General features: G+C 41.9%; 1 protein-coding gene across 4 annotated transcripts in view; it reads left to right on the top strand.

Moving 5' to 3' along the window:
* CNTN4 (contactin 4) overlaps window positions 1–22,360 on the top strand; it is a 783,747-nt gene that overhangs the window by 194,284 nt on the left and 567,103 nt on the right. For 3 of the 4 annotated variants that reach the window (XM_081073436.1, XM_081073440.1, XM_081073435.1), the window contains exon 2: window positions 14,351–14,406. The exons of the other annotated variant lie outside the window; for it this stretch is intronic. The gene's annotated coding sequence lies outside the window, so the exon portion shown is untranslated. The remainder of the gene's footprint in view (window positions 1–14,350; window positions 14,407–22,360) is intronic. 4 annotated transcript variants of the gene reach the window in all.

Raw genomic sequence — 22,360 nt, 5'->3', positions numbered from 1 at the left:
AGTGTGAAAGGAAACACACGAGTCTGTTTGGTTGGTAAGTTCTTCACAGATTGCTATCAGTCTTTCTCTCTAAGCAAACAGCGTAAGTTCTTCCAGAGTTTATTTGCTCTAAAGGGAACCACAATTGTAATTAAGAATAATCACAGTAGGAGCAGTGAAACTCTCTTTAGAACATTCTAGATATGCTGTCGTTCTTAAAATATTTTTATTTCAGTCAAGACAGCCACCATTAGACTCTCAGGGGAGAGGTCTAAAAGAAATGGTAGCTGAATCCACGTGGAGCCAGCCATCTTGGGTTGCTAAATTCTCAGAATGGAGAAATTCCAGATCATTTGGGCTCTGTAACAGGCAGGCTGACTCCACTTAGAGCTCTGAAGGGACCCATTTTAATTCGCAAGGCACATTAATTCTTATCTCCCTCATAAACATGTATTTGTTTGAAGCATTGTCCCTGCTGTGACATGTAGCCTGGAACAATACTAGCTAGCATAGTCAATAAAAGCTTCAACTCAGGAGTCACGGAGATAGGGGACCAAAGTTCACCCCACCATTTGTTTTCCATGTGCTTCTGGGAGAGTTATTTAAAACTCTTTCCTTAGCTTTAGATGGAAACAATAACCATTTGTCCTCACTGCCATGAGACGTCAATAAAATAATCTTACCAGAGTGATGAGACTTAGCAAACATCTAAACATATGGAGTGTTCTGTGATTGTTTAAATCAGAGGTTCTCTGTACGGATTGCAAAATTTCATTCTTTTACATGCAATTACTATCATTTTTAATAACCTGTGTTTTCAGTACCATTATTTTTTAATTCATATCAACTTTAAATATATTCTCTTTTTAATTTAAAAAAAAATTTAATTGGGGAATATTGGGGGGCAGTGTGTTTCTCCAGGGCCCGTCAGCTCCAAGTCATTGTCCCTCAATCTAGTTGTGGAGGGCGCAGCTCACTGGCCCGTGTGGGAATTGAACTGGCAACCCTGGTGTTCAGAGTTCACGCTCTAACCAACTGAGCCATCTGGCCGCCCAAATTTATTATCTTTTTGTACGTAGCCTGGTGATAGCTAGATTCTCTCTGAAGTCTTTGTTCTATACCAGGAAATCTCTCAGGTTTCCATTTGTGAATTAATACATCCACATGGTTGAGGACATTTGTGGTCATATAAACTTGAGAATCTTGATGTCTAACTCAGCTCTATCAGCTGGCTCTTTGTGTCACAAGACAGAGAAGTGTCTTCTGATATATAGTGACATTGACCTTCCTTTTCACCAAACAAAGATATAGTGATCTGCTTTGAAATATTGTAGTATTTGTTTATTCAGGATTGAGGTTCACGGTCGGTCATAGGGACCAGGCATTTTGGGAGGCCACATAGAGAGACAACAGAATACTCGGAACACTGGTACTTACTTGTTTTGTTTGCTTTGGAAAATAACTTACATATCCTAAGTGGTCATATTTGTAAGTATTATCGCTGCCTATGCCACAAGCTCACATATTTCACATGATAAAATGTACATTAGGTTATTTTGTACATACTTTACAGCTATCAGGCAATGTTTTTACATGAAGAATAATGAATCAAAATGTAACTGGAGAGTTGGGACTCCCATGGCTAGCTGTAGACCAATCGTAGCAGCAGTACGCACCAGAGCCAAAACAAGGAAGCGACTCACGTGCCTGTGGACAGATGAGTGGAAAACAGAATGCAGTACATGTGGACATGTAATGAAGTATTACTGAGCCTTGGAAAGCAGTGGAATTCTGATGCATGCTAAAACATGCATGCACCTTGAAATGATCATGTCTGTGAAATAAGCCAGACACAAAAGGACTAACATCGACATAAAATTTTATTTATAAGAGGTACCTAAGTAGTGAAAGTCATGGCAACAAAAAGTAGAATGAACATCTGGGCAGGTAATGTTTAATGGGTGCAGTGCTTCAGCCGGGGAAGATGAGAAAGTTCTAGAGATGGATGGTGTGACGGTTACACACATTCTGAATGTACGGAATGCCACCGAACTATGCATTTAAAAACAGGTAAAATGGTGAATTTTCTTTCAATACATTTTAACACACTAAAAATATATATTTTAAACATTTTTAAAGGGACCAAAATTTAGATCCTGAAATACTGAAAATGTGATTGTCTGAAACATGCTGCCAATCATCTTTTTCCTTTATTCAGTTGCTGGCTGTGTTTATGTAATATTGTAAATGGATCAGAGCTTCCAAATGGAGACCGAGTTGGAGTCTCAGGTGCGTGGGTTTCAAATGAGAACAGAGTAGCATCGCCGGCGTTCAGTCTCCAGGGCACCGGGCTCATCTCTGGCCGCTGCCATGGGGGCACAGTCTCAGCCTGATAAGCACGGGAGCTTTTGGTGCAGGAACCGCGGGGGGACGGGCGTGGAGGGACTGGCGATAACAGGAGGCGCACACCCGAACAGCTGATCTCTTCTGTGTAATTTCAGGGACGTGCACCCCTGGAACTGTGGTGATTTCAGGATGCCGTCTTCTCTAGGAGAGCCGCCCAGGTGACAAAAGCCCACCCTCTAGTCTGTCTCTGGGGCACAGACTGTCAATGGCAGTGGGGGAGAAGCCAGACAGGAGAGAGGCAGGGAATGCACACTACGGAGTCCGGGAGAGCATCTGTGCATGCCCTGGTCTGCTGGACAGGCCTGGAATCCGCTTTACCTTCTATGAGTCTGTGTGGACAGACACCTCTCTAAGTGTCTCTTCCTTTATTTCTCAGAGCTCCTGGGCTGAGAGAACCACCCGCTCTCTTTTCAGTCAGGGTATGCTTCCAACCAAATGGACATGTTTGGCAGCTAAACAAATCGTCCACCCATTACATTTTCTTGGGTACCTGTGTGTTTTGCTGGCACATGCTGGTCCCAGCGGCTATGGCTAACTGTGTAGGCAAGCACACGTGTGCTGGTTATGTGCCTGTGCTTATTCTTGTGGGCTGCTTGGTGCATTGACTCAAATTACCTTCTGTGAATGAGACAGTGTGCATGCAAACAGCTTCGGGAAATAGTAAAGTGGACTACTGGCTTTGTAGTTTCCCTGGGTCCTTTTGGAAGAGTGAGCACTGCATTGGCAATCCCACGTGTGGTCCTGGAAAAATGTTCCTCAAAGCCAACCAAGGTCATTCCCTCAAGACAGGTGTATCCACCTCAGCACACTGGGCACAGTGACTGAATGCCTCTGTGTTGTGGGGGCCTGTCCTGTTCAATGTACGATGTTTAGCTGCATTTGGGCCAACTGGACGCCAGTAACACCCTCTCCCAAGCCATGGCAGTCACAAATGTCTCCAGACTCTATCCCGTGTGGCCTGTGGGGGAGGGACAAAATCACCCCCACTGGAGAAGCACTGTGTAGAGCATGTGGTGAAATTCCACGGTTTAGGTTTTTTGGAGCAGAACGTGGGGTGAGAAGAGAGGAGTGATGGAGGGACCAGTGAGACAGTGTGTGATATGTTTCCCGTGGTTTTGTTTCTTTTCAGACAGACTTTGTGCCCTGCACAACCTGAGTGCAGTCTCCATGGCATGAGCTTTAGAGAGCTGTGCCATGTTCTTGTTCTCCAGAAGCCTACGGAGACAACTTGAGAAATGGCACTTTCTCTTCAAGCCGTGAATGTGCTTCCTCCAGGCACTGTCGGGCCTCGTAGTGTGGTTTTCGTTGTGTCATTGGCAAGTCCAGGCACTCGACGTGGGCACGGCTGAAAACGGGGATTCGAACGATACGCTCGTTGGGCTGTTTCTTTGTGTGTCACCTCTGCTTCCTGTGGTCTGTCACCAGAGCGGAGACAAGTGGCTCCTGAGTGCCTTGAGCCTACCCCAAAACGAGAGGCCCCACCTTTGTCCTGAGTCCATAGATCAAACCAGGAGAAATGTGTTGGGGCTGCGTGCGTCTGCGTGTCATGTGCTGCAGGCACTTTTCCAGGCTGCGCATGGACCGCCTGGATCACCTAATCCCGACCCACTGAGCCCTGCCAACTCCCAGACCTGAAAACAAGTCATGAACGATGTCCTGAAAAGGAGAGATTCTTTAGTTACTCTTTAGAAGAGAAAATTAAGCAGACATTCCTTTGTGAAAATCTCCCCCCAAATTTTGCTCAGGTGTATTTTCTTATTCTTTCTTGTCTTTTTTCTGTGGTGAATGAGGTGATTCTTCTGTCTGCTTCTAAGGCCTTCTCTTTAGTAGTTTTCAAAGTCTGGTCCAGAAAACCCTGAGGGGTAGCTGGGATTTTCAGGTATTCTGTCAATCAAAGCTATTTTCATGGTGCTCCTACGATGGTGTTTGCCTTGTCGCTCAGTCTCCCACAGTGTATAGTGGAGTTTTCCATAATGCGTGATTCCACATCAGACTAGATGCAGAGACAAATAGGAGAATCCAATTCATTATCTACTGTTGATTCCCACACCCAAATGATCTGCAAAAGTGCTAAACACGCCTCTCTTCTCCTATATTTTGTTTCAGATAATGTAGTTAGTTTTCCACAAGACCTGGTAATTATGTTCATGTGAAATGGATTTAGTATCACTTTTAAATAAGTAATTTTAGAAGTTTTCATTTTAATTTCTCACATGGTGATTATTGATTGCCATATAATATAAATTAAAGGGTCTTTGGGGTTCCCAGTCATTTTAAGAGGGTGCCTTGTTATGGTCTCAGGTGAACACCTGGAGTGTTCATTGCGTCCTCTCTACTCTGCCTATTGGAACAGTGACACATTCAGCCCTGGGAAGCTGCAAATCTGTTCTGTCCCCTGCCCCAGGGCTGTCCCCTGACAGGCGGGGGAATCTTGCCCCTGCACGTGCATGTCAAGGTTCTGCCAAAGACTCAAGGAGAAAAAGACCCAAGCAGAAGTATATAGATGCTTCTCCACGCAACTCCCTCCATTTCATGACCGAACCCCACACCTTCCAAAGTGCCATCTCCGCTTCCCTAGTGAGACGGCTGCTTTCAGCTTGGGCCTCACTGCCCTGTGCTATGGTTTGGCGAGTGGTCACGAAGATCAGTCAGGCCCCATGAGCTCATCTCATGCCTTCTTTCTCTGCGGCCCCATGCTTACCATCTGTTTCCTCATATATTTTGTTCAGTTTTATAGCAGTTTATAAGACTAAACTAAGTGTTATACCCATTACTCTGACTCTGAAATTGCCAACATTGGAAGTTTTCAGTTTTTCCTACGTGTAGGTGTCTCTTTACAAGGGACCTAGGTCAGAACGTTGCTAGATGACAGCCAAGTTGTGAGATGACACCTAAGGGTGGGAAACAGTTGACAACTTCTCTATTTTACATCAGTTCGAATGAACTGTTTACATTTTATTATGTGTATAATAGTATTGACATAGTAGTGCATGCATATACTTAGGAAAAATCCTGCATAATTTGGTCTTTTGTGTGTGTCTTTTTCCTAATAGAAGTATAATATCAAAAAATGTGGACCTTCTCATCCTCCAGTATTTGAGCTATTTTTTCTTTTTTGGGAAAATTCTAACTTACTTATTTAAAAGTGATTACTTATTTATTTAAAAGTGATACAGAGCAAAAAGAAATAATATTAATTTCCGGGGATTAAGCAAACTTTAGCACATGCCAACTACAGAAGGAGACGTTCGGCAGTGTCTTCCATTTCTCTTCAGCCTGAGAACTCAGTCAGGGCACTGGGTCCCCTCCCAGGATAGAATGCTGCAATGGGGTTTCACTTGAAATAACAATAGAGTGGCTGCCCCTGTGTTTGAAGGAGTGCTGCGTTCCTGGCCCTGGGCAATCAAGGTATCATGGCCTCCATCTTTAAAAAGCAGAAGTCTAGGCTAGGAGAGAACCCTTTGCCTCTGGCCATGCAGGAGGGATACAGCTTTGATCCAGCATTTCTCTAACACAATCCTCTTGCCAGCTCATCAAGCATCTTGGACCTAGACTGTACATAAAACAACTTCCTCCCTACAAAGATGTGGGACGTCAAGGTCATTTTTCAAAATGTTTCAAGTGCAGCACTGCCTACTCTGAAGTTCAGTTAAGCCATAACCAATTGATAGTAAACTGGGGAATTTCCAGTTGGTATGAATTATACAATCCTGGGAGAGAGAGAGAGAGAGAGAAAGAGAGAGAGAAAATGTAGTGCTATATTTCCTTTCAAGAAGGCTGAAGACATTGCCCACTGAGTAGAAAATGTCTGCATTTTTCACATACTCGTGCATGGATTTCCATATTGATGGCTATTTGCTTCAAAAGTAGACAGGAAATCAATCGTGGAAATTATTGTGTGCGTAGCTCAATTCAGTATGTTGTAAAATATTATTTGTCTTATCCCCTTTATGCTGCTTAGTTGCTGTTTCATTCTTCATGGCAATAGCAAAATGGCCTATGATACGTAAATGCAGACTGGTCTGTAAGGTTCATTCCAGAGCCCAGCCGCCATTTGTCCGGTGGTCCTTGGCTGTGGCAGCAGCAGGTCACGCCCTCTGTATGGAAGAAAACCAAGGCAGGTAGTTTACATTTTGTTCAGGATGCGTTTCCCTTCAAACACATGTCACTGTGTGACTCCTACTTCTTTCTTTAAAGGAAACCACACCATCGGTCTCGTTATGGACTTGTGAGTAGCAATGAATGTGGACAATGGTGAACATTCTCAGGAGGAGTGGGGGAACAAGGGGGTTCCCCGCAAGGGAGCAGGAAAACAGATGTTGCCAGTGAAAAGCAGGGCTCACGATTGGAACCCCCATTCCGGGCTCTTGGATTTCATCACTCACATGGAATTTCCCCTCTCACATTCTGGACTTTGCACAGCGCGGCCCCACTGCCTAACAGGGCTGCCGTCCTTCTCCACTGTTGTCTACCCAACATGTTCTATCAATCGAAAGAGGGTTGTAACTAATCGTGGATGTGAGGAACATTTATGTCAATAACGTAAATGGAAGAAAGTGTGCCAGAAATGGCCATGCATGTAAAAATAAATATATATAAATATTTACAGAAGCATACAATGCATACACATAGATTTAAATTCAAACGGTCAGAGCATAACACTAATAGGGTGTTATGAGCACATTTTCAACAGCTGTGACCCTCCAAAACCCCTCTGGGATGCACACCTTCAGTGAATATGTGAGGAAGGGACGGCCCAGGGAGATGAAGTCATTTGCTGGCGGGCACTCAGCTAGAATGTGGGGATCAGAGTCTGAACCCTGCTCTGCCTCATTCCTTCTTAGGGTGTAGGAGATTGCCCACATGGAAGTACTTGGGCTCTAGTGTTCCAGAGTCGCTTTGGGTGAATTATGTTCCATTTTATTTGTGTTCTATTTGCTGCACATAAAGGTATGTGCTTTTTTGCCGCTACCTTGGTAAAACTCAGATAAGGAGTGTGCTCCTATGGAAATACCGCATTCTAAGGATCCAGCGTATTTTTATGTCACATTACCAAATGTGACAGATTAGGCTTTTGTGGAACTTCAGGCGGTGACATACTGCATTCCTTAGAAAGGAGGTGTTGTGTTGGCATTATAGCCATGTCGGTTTTTTGTGATAATGGTGAACCCTTGGAAATGCCATAGTCTGGTTTTGCAGACAGCCAACAGATAGACATGTCCCCCTGGGAAACGTAGAATTGAGTTTAGGCAAGTCTGATCATTTCCCTTAGTGAAAATGTAAGGGGCTCAAAAGCCTACACTTGGATATGGGCTTTAGTAGTTTGAGGAGAGTTGTTACCCCGTCTCCGTTCCTGGGCTGGGGAGGCAGGTGAGGTAGTTCCCACAGCGTAGTGGATGTGGACCCCTGCTGATGTGGGTCTTTCCCGTTAGGAATTCAGCACTAGCCATAGTGCTTGTATCGAACAGGGCCCAGTGCGTTGTGAGGGGTTCAGCAGCTCCCGGGGCATCTACGCACTCCATGGCACTCCCACCCCCCAATTATGATCTCCATCATGCCTTCCGACTGCCCCAAAATTGCCTCTGGTTGAAAATCTCTGCTTTAGAGATATAGAACCTCTGGCTCTTTGTTGTTCTAAACTCCTAAAATGACGACACCTTTATGCACATTTTAAGACTTTAGATGTTTTGAGAATGGCATCATATAAGCTACTATGCCAAGTGCAGTTCCAAGCATAGGGCAGTAAAATAATGATTATATACTCTCTACTAGCATCTCTACAAATGTGGAGTGCTTTATAAATTACAGGAGGTTCTCAGACTCAACATTTTGTTTAATTTCCCCAGTAACTCTTAGGAGGTTGTTTACCCATTTTATTGATTAGAAAATGGAGACTCAAGAAGAGTATTTTGGCCGTACTTTTTTTGGTGAGTTACGGAGATCATAAAATACCACTGTTTCGAGTAGTTTTAGGTGAGTAGAGTTTTCTTGCTGATTAAGACCCTTGCATAAAGAGCTCTTGTGTGGAAGAGGTTTTCCTCTTGAGAGCAGTGCCGGTTCTTTCTCCTGCTCTCCTAATTCGAAGCCCACATGATGTCATGGGTAGCTTGTCTGGGGACTTCCTGTAGATGGGATCATCTGTCTGCCGCCCCTCCAGTGAGCTGTCCTCATTGTGTTACCTCAGGACAGTGTGTGAAGCTCCGAATCTCACATTTCTAACCTTACAGCTGATCAGCAGCACGAGCCATGCTCGTTCCTCTCCCCAGCCTCCTCTCTGCCTTCAGCAGATCTCTAGGCTCTTAAGCATCTTCCAGCCCCATTTATCTTGTAGTCCAGACCCCGGAAATTAGTCTTCCAGAAAATGGCTCTTCAAGCCAGAATCTCCAAGGTGAGCGAGGCTGTGTGATCTTGCCAGGAAACCTCCTGCACTGTTGACACTGCCATCTCAGGGAGGGCCACTATTCTCAGCTTAAATATCAGCTTTACGTTTCATACAATAAATAACCAATTTCTCTACAGTGATGACTTCTTTCCCTCACTTTGTGGAAACGGCAGGGACCCTTGTTATCGAGAGATAATCATCTCCTCCCAGTGCCAGTTATGGCGCCCAGGGACAGTCCCGAGGATATGATTGTGTGTTAATAACTCTCAAGCCTGTTCTGCATCATGTTGGGCTGTTGTTCACTTTGAGTGTGTGGGGGGGACCCATTAGTGTTCTCTGTGGTTGACATTATTTGTCGCAATAATGATAAAAGGAGCAAATGACATATGTCAGCTTGTAGCGAGACAGCATGACTAGAAACGCATCCCACTTCCCATTGAAAAATGCGTTGAAATGTAATCTCTTCTTCATTAGTTTACGAACCCGAATGTTAATACTAAATTATGTCCCGCAGAGCTCGTGGAAGTTCTGGAAATAAACAAGGATTATTTAATGTCACCTGACCTTTCCCTCCCACAGAAACCTCGGGTTGGGCTTTAACCACCTGTGAAGGAAGTAAAGCTCATGGCAAATGGGCGATTAGGTGAAGGAACGTGTCATCAATAACTTCAGTGGAACAGGGTGGATAGAAGGAACAGCCCTTTGCATGGGAGGCCATTCTAGAACATGGACAGTGATCGTGTGCTAGCTACCCTTTCATGCTCTGACACTGTGATAATAGCTGTCATTTATTGAGTGCCTGCTATAGGCCAGGTGATTGTCAGACATTTTCTCACGGTATCATCCCAAGAACCTTGCCAGGAAGTTAATATTGTTTCTGTTTTGCAGCTGAGGAAACGGAAACGACGAGGGTTAAATAACTTGCCCACGTTCCTCTAGCAGGTACGTGGTGAAGCTCAGGTACCCCTCTGCCTTCGGAGCCCCTTCCTGTGTTACCTGCTGATTCGTTCAGGGTGTGGTGTGCAGGAGGTGACGTGTGATCATGGAGACTTATAACCGTGTGTCATTGGGTAGGACAGGTCTGACCCCAGTGAAAGTGGAAGAGACCCGGAAGTGAGATCACCCTTGTCCCCACGAGTCTCGGGTCCTCTGTCAGTGAGAACAGAAAGAACTGGATAGGTCTCATCGGGGTTTTTTTTTGAAAATTTTCATCAGAATTACTTTCAGGCTTTTACTTGTCACTTGGGAAGGATTGTTCTGTCCTGAGGAAATGACAAACCCCCTTCGAGTTCCGAGGTGTTTGGGAAGGTCTGGATCAGGCTTCTTGTTCCCTGGAGGAACATCGTTCTTCCTGACCAGGCCTTGCCACCTGCTGCCTCTTCAGAGTGGCTTTGGGCCCAGGTTCTCTGCAGTCATTTGTGGGTTCCGGTTCCTTTGTGTTGAAATACAGCCAGTGCTCTTAGGTTGACACCAGTGGATTTGTTCAAAACTCCCGGGGAGAGTCATCCATTTTCTCATTTGTGCATGTCTTCACTTCCTATCCATTCCCACATGGTGTTGTTTTGGAGTTTATAATAGGAGCCATAACTAAAATTTAACCGTAACTTGAAACCATTATCATAGTAGATAAATGATAGGGATGAAACATTGGAAAATGTAATAAATTCTCAGTGATTTTTCAGAATAATTAAGTATTTTGTGCATATGTTGCACTGGGCACTGTTGTTTGCACGGAGGACCTCATTTTGCCTCACCGAAACAGTGTGTGGTGGAAATGCAGTGATTATGCTCATTTTATTCATAAGAAAGCCGGACTTAAAGAAGGTGATGAAATGAAGGCCTTTCCTTGCTCCTTGACCAGAGAGAGGCTATCGCACAGCTCACGATGGAGGCACAGCGTCGTTCCCTGTGTAACACAGCTCAGAAGTGGCCAATACTCATTCCCATGTTCTTTCTACATTTGCAGGATGAGAATTCGGTATTTATTTACCTGATCCATCTCTGCCCATGTTTGCACATCTGAGACGGAAAGTTTTAGTTAAATCACTCTGTCCACTGATAAGAATATGTCTGTTCAACGTGTTCTTTTCCTATGAGAAACGAATAAACAATTCCTAGTTCTAAAATCAAGAACTTCTCAGTATCTACCCAGGCCTTTAAGAGCAGTCGTGCAAATATGCTGTGGAAACGGGACTTGTTTGGAATGCATATCCCTTTAACTTAGTTTTTAAGTTGGTTTCATTCCTTCAGTCTGCACACAGTTAGAGAACAAATGCTTTGGACCGGGTTGAACTAATCTCTGCAGCTTCAAGCTGAAGAGGAAAACAAGATAAGACAGGTACTGATTTTCCCACAAAGGAAGACCTATGTTTTGTGCGGTGTCGGTGATAAACATACTGTGATTAGTGTCATGCTGGAAACATGCTGAATATAACAGGAGCACACGATCCATTACGATCCTGAAATACTATGGTTTTGTTAAAGGGATTATTTCAAAAAGAATGGTCTATTAGTCTTCCATATTCGTTTTGATAATGTTGTGTTTTTTTTGGGGGGGGGTATAGTAGTTTTATTTTGACAGCCACCCCATGAAGTTAGAGACCTTGTTCTGTTTCTTTTCCTAATTCATTTGAGTAAATGAATAAATTAAAATATAAAATCTATTGGTCAACACTAGTACCATGTTTCCCTGAAAATAAGAGCTAGCCAGACAATCAGCTGTCATGCGTCTTTTGGAGCAAAAATTAATATAAGACCCTGTCTTACTTTACTATAATAATATATACATTTTATGTAATATAATATAATATATAATTATTATATTTTTATATATTATATATTATATATATTTATATAATATATATTTAAATACATATAATAATAATATATAATATAATATAATATAATATAATATAATATAATATAATATAATATAATATAATGTAATATAATATATAATACCAGGTCTTATATTAATTTTTGCTCCAAAACACAGATTAGAGTCGATTGTCCGGCTAGGTCTTATTTTCAGGGAAATAGGGTAAAGGAACAGCTAGCTGTCTGTGATTCCTCGTCATGAGCCAGGAATATCTGAATATGGAGATTTCCTTGCACATAGATAGCGTGGTGGGGCGATTTTTGATTGTATGTTCTGTCTATTGTTCATCTGCATGTTTCCCTCAGTTTCTTAAGGCATGTAGCTGAGATTTCATATTACCCACAGAAAGTTTGCCATCGGTGGTTTCATTTCTTTACCAGCCACCATTTAGTTGCGAGGTATAGAAACCTACACCGCTAGCTTCTGTAAGAAGAAGGGCTACCGAGACCCTATGCCAGGCAAAGTGATACCATCTAAGAGCAGAAAGCTTGGTAAAACCTGACCCTCTGGGGACTAACTTCTCACCCTCTTACTCTATTTTCAGTCCCTCATTTCTCAGAGGGATCAGGCATAAGGGTGTGTATCATCTCAAGTCTGGTTTTCACAGGTTGTTTGTTCCCTGTTTATCTCAATTGGTGTATCTGTGCCAGTAATTCTACTTTGACATGCCTCAGGGTTATAGTTCAGAACCTCCAAGAGAATGATGCTATGAGTTTTTTGTGGTTCAAGTATTCAATGGTGGTGAACGCTCTGTAGCCAGTAGGTTGAATCGCGCAGTACAGAGAGTGGTCCTTCTCAGGAGCTCTCGGTGGCAGGGTCTTCAAGAAGCAGATGTTGACTCATCGGCCTCCTTGGGATAAGTCCCAGATATTTTGTCTCACTCCCACCCCCCCTCCCATCTGCTTCTCATTCTCTTTGCTCCAAGGTACCTAACTAATCCGATCAATGTACTCATGCTGTTAACCCATCCTACTGGGGTGTGGGTTCCCTCTGGAAGCAATCCCAAAAATCAAAGGGAAGAATTTAGGGCCAAGTGTCTTAGACAATGGGCCAATATTTGGTAGTATGCGCTGGTTTTAGGTGCTGGCTCTGCGTTTCATGTGTACAGTCATCCTTCATGAGACTGAGCATGATGTCTGACAATCTCTGACCGTTGTTCCTGCCATGTTAATAGTGGGGCTTCACAACACCTAGATTGTAGTGTTAATCTTCAGTTGTTCTTTGAGGCTGAATAATGTTATCGTGCCCACTGTACAGGTGAAATTGAGGTGTAGCGCAATGAATTGCAGAAGGTTGCATGCCTAGTAACTGATTGAGGTGATATGTCATCCCAGGCCACTGTCCATGCAACCTTGACCAAAGTTTCTTTATTTTCATTTTTATTATTGTCATTTTAATTATCATTACTGATACGTAAACTGGAGTTGCAAATGGTGCCACAGGCTGTAAATAGAGCTTTACCCTGCCAGTACATATCCTTAATGTAAGAAAAATAAATTGGGGCTCTGCGATATGTGATGGACTGTCGTAGCCAGCTTACATACATACAGCCAGTGACTGACCATGTCACAGTACAACAAGTGGTGACACACCACTATATTCATGGGTACGCTGAATATAGGATTTTTTCTATTCATAAGAAATACGTTTTTACATTCATCAGGATCATTTGTGGCCCTTTATTTTGGGGGCATAGGTAAAAAAGGACAGAAAAAAATACATTTCTGAATATATTAGCGATAGAAAGAGGACATATCTGGTCCTTACTTTCTGGAAATTTTTGATAGTAACCTGGAAGTAAAAGTAGGTGCTTAATACAGTGGTAAATTATTATGCTACCCAGCAGGGGATACCGTAAACTTAAGTGATCATGTATTTAAGACTAATCAAGAAAATATAATATTTCTATCCCAATCAAGTATGCTATATTTAAACAGAAATTAGGCTAGACTTCTATAATTAAAGATTTTTCAGAGTGGCCAATCTACATGTATATCTACATTAAGTGATAATTTCCATTCTAAAAACGTTACAAGACAGTTGTTTTACTCAGAAGTAAAGTTATGTACAGTAGAAACTTGGTTGGAGGATACACACAGATACATAAACATGAAGATCTCAGTATATACACTAATTCTAAGTAACATTGTGTATACATTTTCCTTCAAGGGAAAAGCTATCGCTTCAGGGAAAAATACTCTCAGGTGCAAAACTCATTTTCCAATTAAAATTTAACTGCATCACCTTAAGAGAATATACAATGCCATATTTATGGGATGAGGTGTTTTGATTTTGTTTTTTGTTTTTTTATTGTTACCCTCATTTTATGTATTCACTTAACTATAGGGTGTCCCCTTGTTCATTGCTCACCATTTCATTATTAGAAAACCCTTTGTAACGTACCCTCTAGGATACAGTCTCTTTTATTGAATCTGAACACCACGAAATAGGACACGGGCCTCACAAGGCCTAGAGTGGTGACATGTCACAAGTCATACAGCCAGTGGGAGGCCGAGCAGAGAAAGGAGCCTGGCTTTCTGGCCCTGATCTCAGCCATTGATTCAGCTGGAAATCCACACCAACTGTATTGGATTTCTTTTCCTCCTAATTTAATTTGAGAATGGGAATAGTTAAGCACCAGCTATATGTAAGCCCATGTATACTTAAAAATGTATTTATTTGTTTATTTGTGTTTTGTATCCTAGGAATCAGTGACCTTCAGCAACTCCCCAGCATGTGGCCCCAATAACTGCCCTAAAAGGTAAGCGTCCCACCGGGAAGAGCTTGCTCACAGGTACTTCCTCTCTGATTGACAGCTTAGTTTCTGTGGAAACATGGAGTCCCCTCCCTTACACACTGATACCCTGAGATCATTTCTGATGTTTTCCGTAAGGTTGAGGTTAATGAAGGGAGTGAAGTCATATAAATTAATACTTGAAAATAGGAAATTGAGAACTTCCCCTTGTCTTTCTGGAGGAAGATACCTGTGGTAGCTTTTCTGTGGCTCAGATTAATTTGGTAATTCAGAAACTTAGGAATTTGGCATTGTGGAAAGAGTATTGGGAATAAAGTAAAGAATGTTGCACTTTTGCCAAATGGTTTTGCAGGACGGGACATTTTTATCAGTCAAATCAACACAAATATTAAAGTAACTTGGTCCTACAAATATTCATGTCTGAGAGGTGAAGCCGTTTAGGGATAAAACAGGAATAATGTCACTCAGTGTCTACACTTGTGCCACAGTTTTCCTTACTGAAAGATACAGCTCTAAAGACGTAACATTGGTATCTGTGAGTGTCCTGAGGCTGTTATAGCAGAGTACCTTGACCGGGGTGGTTTATTCTCTCCATCTGTGGGATGGACGTGTGAAATCAAAGCATAGGCCCCCCTCTAAAGGCTCTCGGGGGATCCTTCCTTCTTCTAGTTTCTGGTGGTTGCCGACAATTTTGGATGTTCCCTGGGCTGTCGTTCCATCACTGAAGTCTCCGTCTCCCCTGCGTGTCTATGTCCAAATGTCCTTCTTGTTATAAGGATACCAGCCATTGGATTAGGGCCTCCCGAATCCAATAGGTCCTCATCTCAACTTGATTGCATCTGCAAAGACCCTTTCTCCAAAGAAGGTCATATTCACGGTGGGAATTAGGATTTCAGATATCTTTTTGGGGGACATAGTTCATCCATAACAGTATCCATCCCTGAAACATTACATGGGTGACAGTAAAGTTAACTGGCTAACTGGGCATGCGTGGGGAAAATACTAACATGGGAAGTGGTGGTGGACGAAGTTCTCATCCCATTGGTACACACCAAATACAATGCTGAATTATTTTAAAAGATACAGTAATTATTTCTTGATGGCCAACTTATCTCCCAAGCAAGATAAAAATTAAATACAATTATATAGTACATGGATTGATGACATCACGTAAATGTTAGTATATGATTTTGACTCTCGGGGAAGATTGTTTCTAGCACCCTCAATTAAAAAATATTTTTTAAAAATTTATTTCACTTGATCCTTAGATGATTGTCATAAGCCAAGATGGAGTAAGGGATTTTGTTTGTTTGTTTTACCAATTAGCTATTATTACTCTAGCAAACCCCTCTAAAACTCAATGGCTGAAACCAATGACCACTTATTATTCCTTCGGATTGTGATGGGTCAGCTGCTTGGGTCCCCTGCTGTGGGACAGACTCTCCCAGTCGTGACCAGGAGTGCCATGTGTTTGGGGTTGGCTTGCAGGTTAGTTAGGGGCGCCTTTTCTCTACCTGGTCACTAATTCTTCAGCAGAAGCCAGGTTGCGTCTCACGGTGGTGGCATTATTCCAAGATATTCTGCCTGTTGTCATACTTGCTATTAACTTCTTTTCTGTTTTTACCTGCTCAGAGTCATCTACCTACAGTCCCCACCTAGGGCAGTGATCTCATAAATCAATGCCTAAATCTAATCAGATTACCACAGGCACCTATAAGTCTTTCATCGTCTTTATTTTCCTTGCCTCAGTTCCTAGGTATTTAACATGGCTTTAGGATGTTCTGTATAAGTTGGTCCTCACTTATCTCTCTACCTTCATTTCTTTTCCCCATCCCCACCTTCCAAAATATGCTCTACCAGTCCAAATATCTTTAAATTATTTAAATATGGCATCTTTTCCCTTTCTTTTGTTTGTTCTATTCCTTCTCCCTGGAATATTTTGTTCTCTTTCACCTGCTCTCTTGTTCTGTCTTGCTCAGTCAACTCATTTTATTGCTAAATGAAAACTCACTTTTTCCAGGAAGCCTCCCATGTTTTCTCTTGCCTGGGTGAGGCTTCCCTCTGGTGAGAAGGGGAATGTCAACGACAAGGTAATGACATCGTTCTGTCCTTACTTGCTTGTTGTTCTTCTGCTTCCACTGTGGCTCCATGGAACCAGTGCTTGTATCTTCTTCTACGTCATGGTACCCCTAGAACCTCACAGTACACACACAAAGGCTGTTGTCGGTCACGATCAACGGAACAAACAGAGGACTTAACAACATCTTCCCTATTCTGGTTCCTCCTCTGTCTTTCAAATTTGACGTTGTTGGAGATGTCCAAAATTAAGCCTGGAATGCAGGGGTCAGATCCCTCAAATTTCCGTGGTCCTTCTTTGGCCACATTAAGGAGGCGCCCCCCCCCCACCCCCAGCCTTTTGTCCTCTAACACCAGTTGTAATGGTGGTAGCCTGTGGATCAGAACAGCCCCCAAACAGAGTTATTTTGGTCACGCATTTGCCTTTGTTTTCTTGTTTTGTTTTGTTTTTCATTTCAAAAGGCAAAACAAAGTTTAATTTGTTGGCTGCACTTAAAAATTAGCCTTCACATATAATGATGACTTTCAGATTCTCTGAGAAGAAATCAGAGTATGTTTCTCCCCTGGGTTTGCATTCCCAGATGGCAGGAAGGCTTCACGGACCACCAGCAACCTCTCTCTACTTGTGTCTTAGTAGATTCCAGGACTCGGGAGAGGAGAGTGGCGTGATGGCCGGTGGGCACAGGTATTCCCTTTTGGGTGGTGAGCATGCTCTGGAATTAGGTCGCGGTGATGGTTACACAGCCGTGATCATCTGTCACATCATTGGCTGCCTGTGTGCCCCAACAGGCACTTGAGGTCAGTGTCCTCAGCTACACGAAGATGTCTGAATTGATGGACTGTGGAAACTTAGCTCCTAAGAGTCCGTCTCTGGTGAACCAAAGGCCACAGGTTCACCGGCTGAATGGGCCAGTTAGTCGTCCCCATCATAAATCCATCAACTAAGCGATACTAATTTTGGCTTTGTGTTCAGAGCCCTGTGCTCAAATCCTTGCTCCAATATTACAGGAAATAACTGAATCTCTCTGAGGCTCTTTTTGCCCACCTGTGCAATGGAGACTGTAATATGCGACATGGGCTTGCGTGATGTAAAGTTGCTTTATTAATCCCGTAAAATGTATTCTAAACTCTACACATGGAGAAAATGGAAGAAGACAGTTACATTCTTTTTTTCTGAATTTCTGCAAATAATTTCCATCTTTTGTTAGGTGATACTAATTAAAATAGATTAGGAAAATGAAGGGCTGATTCACGCTGTAACATGGATGGATCTTGAAAATATGACAAAAGGAACCAGACATAAAAGGCCACATGACGTATGATTCCATGCATGTTAAATGTCCAAAACAGGTAACACTGTAGCGATAGAAGGTGTATTAGTGGATTCCAGGAACAAAGGGGAGAGGAGTGTGTGGAGTGGCGGCTGATGGGCGCAGGGTTCCCATTATGGGGTGAAGAGCATGGTCTGAAATTAGATTGTGGTGATGGTTGCACAACCTTGTGCATACACCTAAAACCACCGAGTTACACAGTGAATGGTGAATTTTGTGATATGTGAACTATATCTCAATAAAGCAATAGACTAGGAAATGCATGTTTCAGGAAGATGAAATTTCTCCTTCACTTGTGGTGACTAGAGAATGTAACAGACCCTTGGGTGCCATTCAGATCAGTCCACACCATTTCTAAAAGTCCCACATGCCCTCTAAGGCCAAAGATCAAGTCAGAGTTCTAACAGTACGGCCCACGGGTTAACATAAAGGGTACGAAGGAGGGGGTCAGATGGTGACAGGTTCATATTTCAAATATTTTCAGTCACGACCTCTGTAAGCCTCAGATGCCTCACACCGTAAAGTGAGGGCAATAATAGCCACTTTATGGGGTATTTTAAGACTTAGGAAGAACGAATGTCAAGTACTTACCATGGGTGCCAGTTGCAAAACGGCCCTCCATCATTGATCCTTTGAAAATTGGTGTTATCTGGTTGTACATATCAGGCCATCTCATTCGAATTTTGGCCTTGCAACTGTCCCAAGATCGGCTTTTCTTTTGCTGACATTTTGCCCCACAATAAAAAAAATGACTAGAATTTCTGATTGTACTTGATGAATTTAATGAGCCCCCGAGGGACTTTTGCTATAGTAGGGACATATTTACCAGAGAAACAGGGTTTTTATTCTCCCTATGTTTGTCTGGGAAGGCCACAGAGCCTTTTCTGGCACAGGTGGCATTACCTGTGCCAGGTGATGTCAGTCAGGACCGTACAGCTCCCAGCCTGGAGCTAAAACTGCCTGCGCTTATGCTTCTGAATGCAGCATGAGCTGCTGCCGACGAGAAAATAAGCCTCTGCCTGAAAATGGGCAATTGTCCATCGTTTTTATTACTTAGGACTCTTTTCCTTTAGAATACAGTAGAGATTGTTTTATTTATTTATTTTTTTACCTTTGGCTTTGTCTTTGAAAATTCAAATTAAAATCACACTGTGGGACTAGAGAAGATAATTGAGTGAGGCAGTGGAGTCTATTAGAAGTTACAACATTTAGCAGACATTTTTAACCTTAATTATGAAAAAACGGCTACATAACTTGCTCCACTTGACCCAGTTGCTCTGTGCTTTTCCTTGTGGGTAGTGGGAGGGCTGACACCCTGGTGAATGCTGGGATGGCAGGACACTGTGGGTCATTTGTTCTCCCAGCAAGTACTTATTCAATTCTAATCATGTGCCAGCATCTGTGTTAGGAACTAGTGGTACAGCAGCAAAGAAAACATGTAAGAGCCCTCACATTTTGAGTTTGATATCCAATAGGAGGGACATAAGAAAGAAGTAAAAATATTAAAATTGCATGAGGTCCTGTGAAGAACAGGAAGAGAAGAATACAACAATAAAGCCACACCGGTTATGGTCCTGTGTCACTGCTGACTGATGTGACTTGGGAGGGAGGCAACCGGTCACCAGTGGCTCTCTGATTTCCTTCAGCTGCATGAATTGACCTTTGATCGTTAAGGAATGAGACCTGTTCTTCAGGATGTTTTTTGACCTGATATTTACTTTATGGGATGTTAACATTACCATACCTGCTTTATGTAAATTACCAGCTCCCTGGGGTTTCTTTCCTACTTTTGGTTTCAACCATTCCATGTTGTTTTAGGTGTGTCTCCTGTTAGTAGCACGTAGCTATATTTTTCTGTGTGATCTGTTTCTCTCTCTTTTATCGAGGGTGTTGAATTGCTTGCACTGATTTTGAATCCTGAAACGTTTAACATCCTTTCTACCATCTTACTTTGTGTCAGGTTTTAGATCGCTACATATATTATGTTTGTTTTTTTGTGTCTGCCTATTTTGTGTCAGCCTTTGGTTTCTGTGTATTGCATCCTTCCTGCCTTCTAACGCACTGATTTTTCTTTATTCCAATATCCCTTCCTATGACTTTGTATTGCTTACTCTATTTCCAGTTTTCGTAGACTCCCTTAAAATTTAAACTTAGCAGTACTAAATTTAGTAATGTTCTCCACTAAAAGCCTAAAAAAATTAACTCTAAGTGTGCCACTCAAAGTTCTAAGTTATCGTTGTATACATAGTTTAGTTCAACTTTATTTTTCTTGTAATTAGTAATTATTATCGTTGTCTGTAATGTCATCAAGGATTAACTTATGTAGATTTTCCTGTGAGTTACCAATTTTTTTGTCCATTGATGCTTCTGGCATCGCATTTCCTTTGTGTTCAAGTTCCTTTTACTTAACATATCCAATGTCCTCTTAATGAGGAACTGTTTAATCTTCGTTTATCATGAAATATTACCTGTCACTATTATGTTTGAATACTGTTTTGTTTGAAACTGGATTTGGAATTCCTAGTTGACAGTGTTTTCCCCCTGAATTGATAATCTTTTATGTGATCTTTTTTTCCCTCTGCTTGTTTTTAAGATTTTCTCTGTGTTCAGACTGCTGCGTTTTCATTATGATATGCTTAATTATGCATTTATTTTTAGTTTTTCTCTTTGATACTTTATTTTTCAATCTGAGGGCACATTTCTTTTTTTCAGTTTTGGAAATTCTTGTTCATCATTTATTTGAATATTGACACCCTTACCATTGCTTTCTGTTGTGCTTTACTGCATATATAATTAGATGTATTTTGGACCGTTTATTTCTCCTATCTTAACACCTACCTATCCTTTCATATGTTCTGTTTCTTTGTATCTCCATTTTGGGAAAATTCTTCAGATTCCAGTTTTTAAATTCCTCCTTTCTTGGCGTTTACTCTGCTATTTATCATTTTGTAGTAGTCAAGATGCCTAGTTTTTGCTACACTAGCAAACAATGCCCAAATCTTATGGGCTAAAGCAACAAAAGTTTTTTCTCCCTCATATTAGATACCTGATGCAAGTTAACATGGGAGCTCTGCTCGTTATATTTACTCAGAGCCCCATGTTGGTGGACCCACCATCAGGATGTAATTCCACGATTGCTGATGAAAAAGAGACCCTGTGGGATCATGATCAAGGCCTGAATGGTTCTTCCCAGAATAGACACATGTCCTTTTTGCTCACATTTCATTGGCAGTAGAAGCCACATGGCCATGGATGATGCCGAAGAGGGCAAGGAAATACAATCTCGACATTTGCCTGGAAATAAAGGAGAACCAGAGTATTTGTGAAAAGCATTTAATTGTAACCCCAAATGTCCATTAGGTTTTACATTTTTCAGTTATTATTATTATTATTTTTTTAATTTCTAGAAGTTCTATTTGGTTTATCCTTCTGTGTTTCTTTCATCATAATGTTCTGTTTTATTATGGATTCACATTCATTTTATCTATAATCATTTTACACACTCTTATTTTCTGTACTTGTTTATTATCTTTTATTCTAGTAATTACATTGCATGCTCTCTTTATTGTCTCAGCTGTTTCTTTTTGTGGTAGTTTCTTTTTCCTCATCTAGTTTTAAATTTTATGTTGTGAGCCAATGTTAGTTTTTTTGTTTGTTTGTTTTGTTTTGCTTTCACCCCCTGTGGGCATATGTGTACCCTGTGTTGTGAAAGCATGCTCCAAGAGGGTTTTGTATCTGCTTGTACTGGGGTTCTTGGGTTTAAAGGGCTCCTGACCAGTTTTGGTGTCAGTTTCCTACGCTTTGTGAGTAATATACATTTAGATTATATTATAAGGCTTAGCAAAGCCTGGGGTTTCAGCTTCTTAAATGGGATACACTGGGCCCAGGGCGGACAGCAAAATTCCATACCCATTCTTACGGCGACTTGGCAGAGTGTTTCTAGTATTTTTTTTTTTTTCATGGATTTAGGGAATCCATGTTTTATTCAGGGATCTATGGTCTGCTTTTCTGTGGCACAATGTCTAATGTTAGCGCCCCAGCTCACCTGCACTCAGCACCATCACAAGGCCCATCACCTTAGCTGAGAGATGTCACATGTCCTGCTCCTCTGCTCCTTTATGCCCGTTCAGAACTCCTGCTCGTGTGTTTAAGATTGGCACCATTTTTTTTTAGTATCGCTTTAGTTATATTTTATTCATTATTTTCTGTATTTGTAGGTGGGCATTGGGCGACATTAGCCAAGTCTATCAAGTTTTCAGAACTAGACATTTCCAGCATCAATTTCCTAACCTTTAAGAACAGGTGCTCAAGTTACATTAGCCACAACGATCTTGTAACCGTATGATTTATGTCTGTATACGAACTAATGGGGAGAAAAAAAAGCAGACTGCATATCAGGTCTCGTGTCTTTTTTTTTACTTTGATATGACCAACTGTGAGATTAGGGAAATCATCAAACTTCATTGGGCTGTTTCCCGTCTATGAAATAAGAAATTGGAACTTGATGCCTTAGATAAATGGGTTCTCTTCTTTAAGCTAAGCAGGTTTAGGAT

Source organism: Rhinolophus hipposideros, assembly GCF_964194185.1.
Source record: "Rhinolophus hipposideros genome assembly, chromosome: 14".
NCBI lineage: Eukaryota > Metazoa > Chordata > Mammalia > Chiroptera > Rhinolophidae > Rhinolophus > Rhinolophus hipposideros.
Note: the sequence above shows the minus strand (reverse complement) of the source record. Positions and strands in the feature narration are given on the sequence as shown.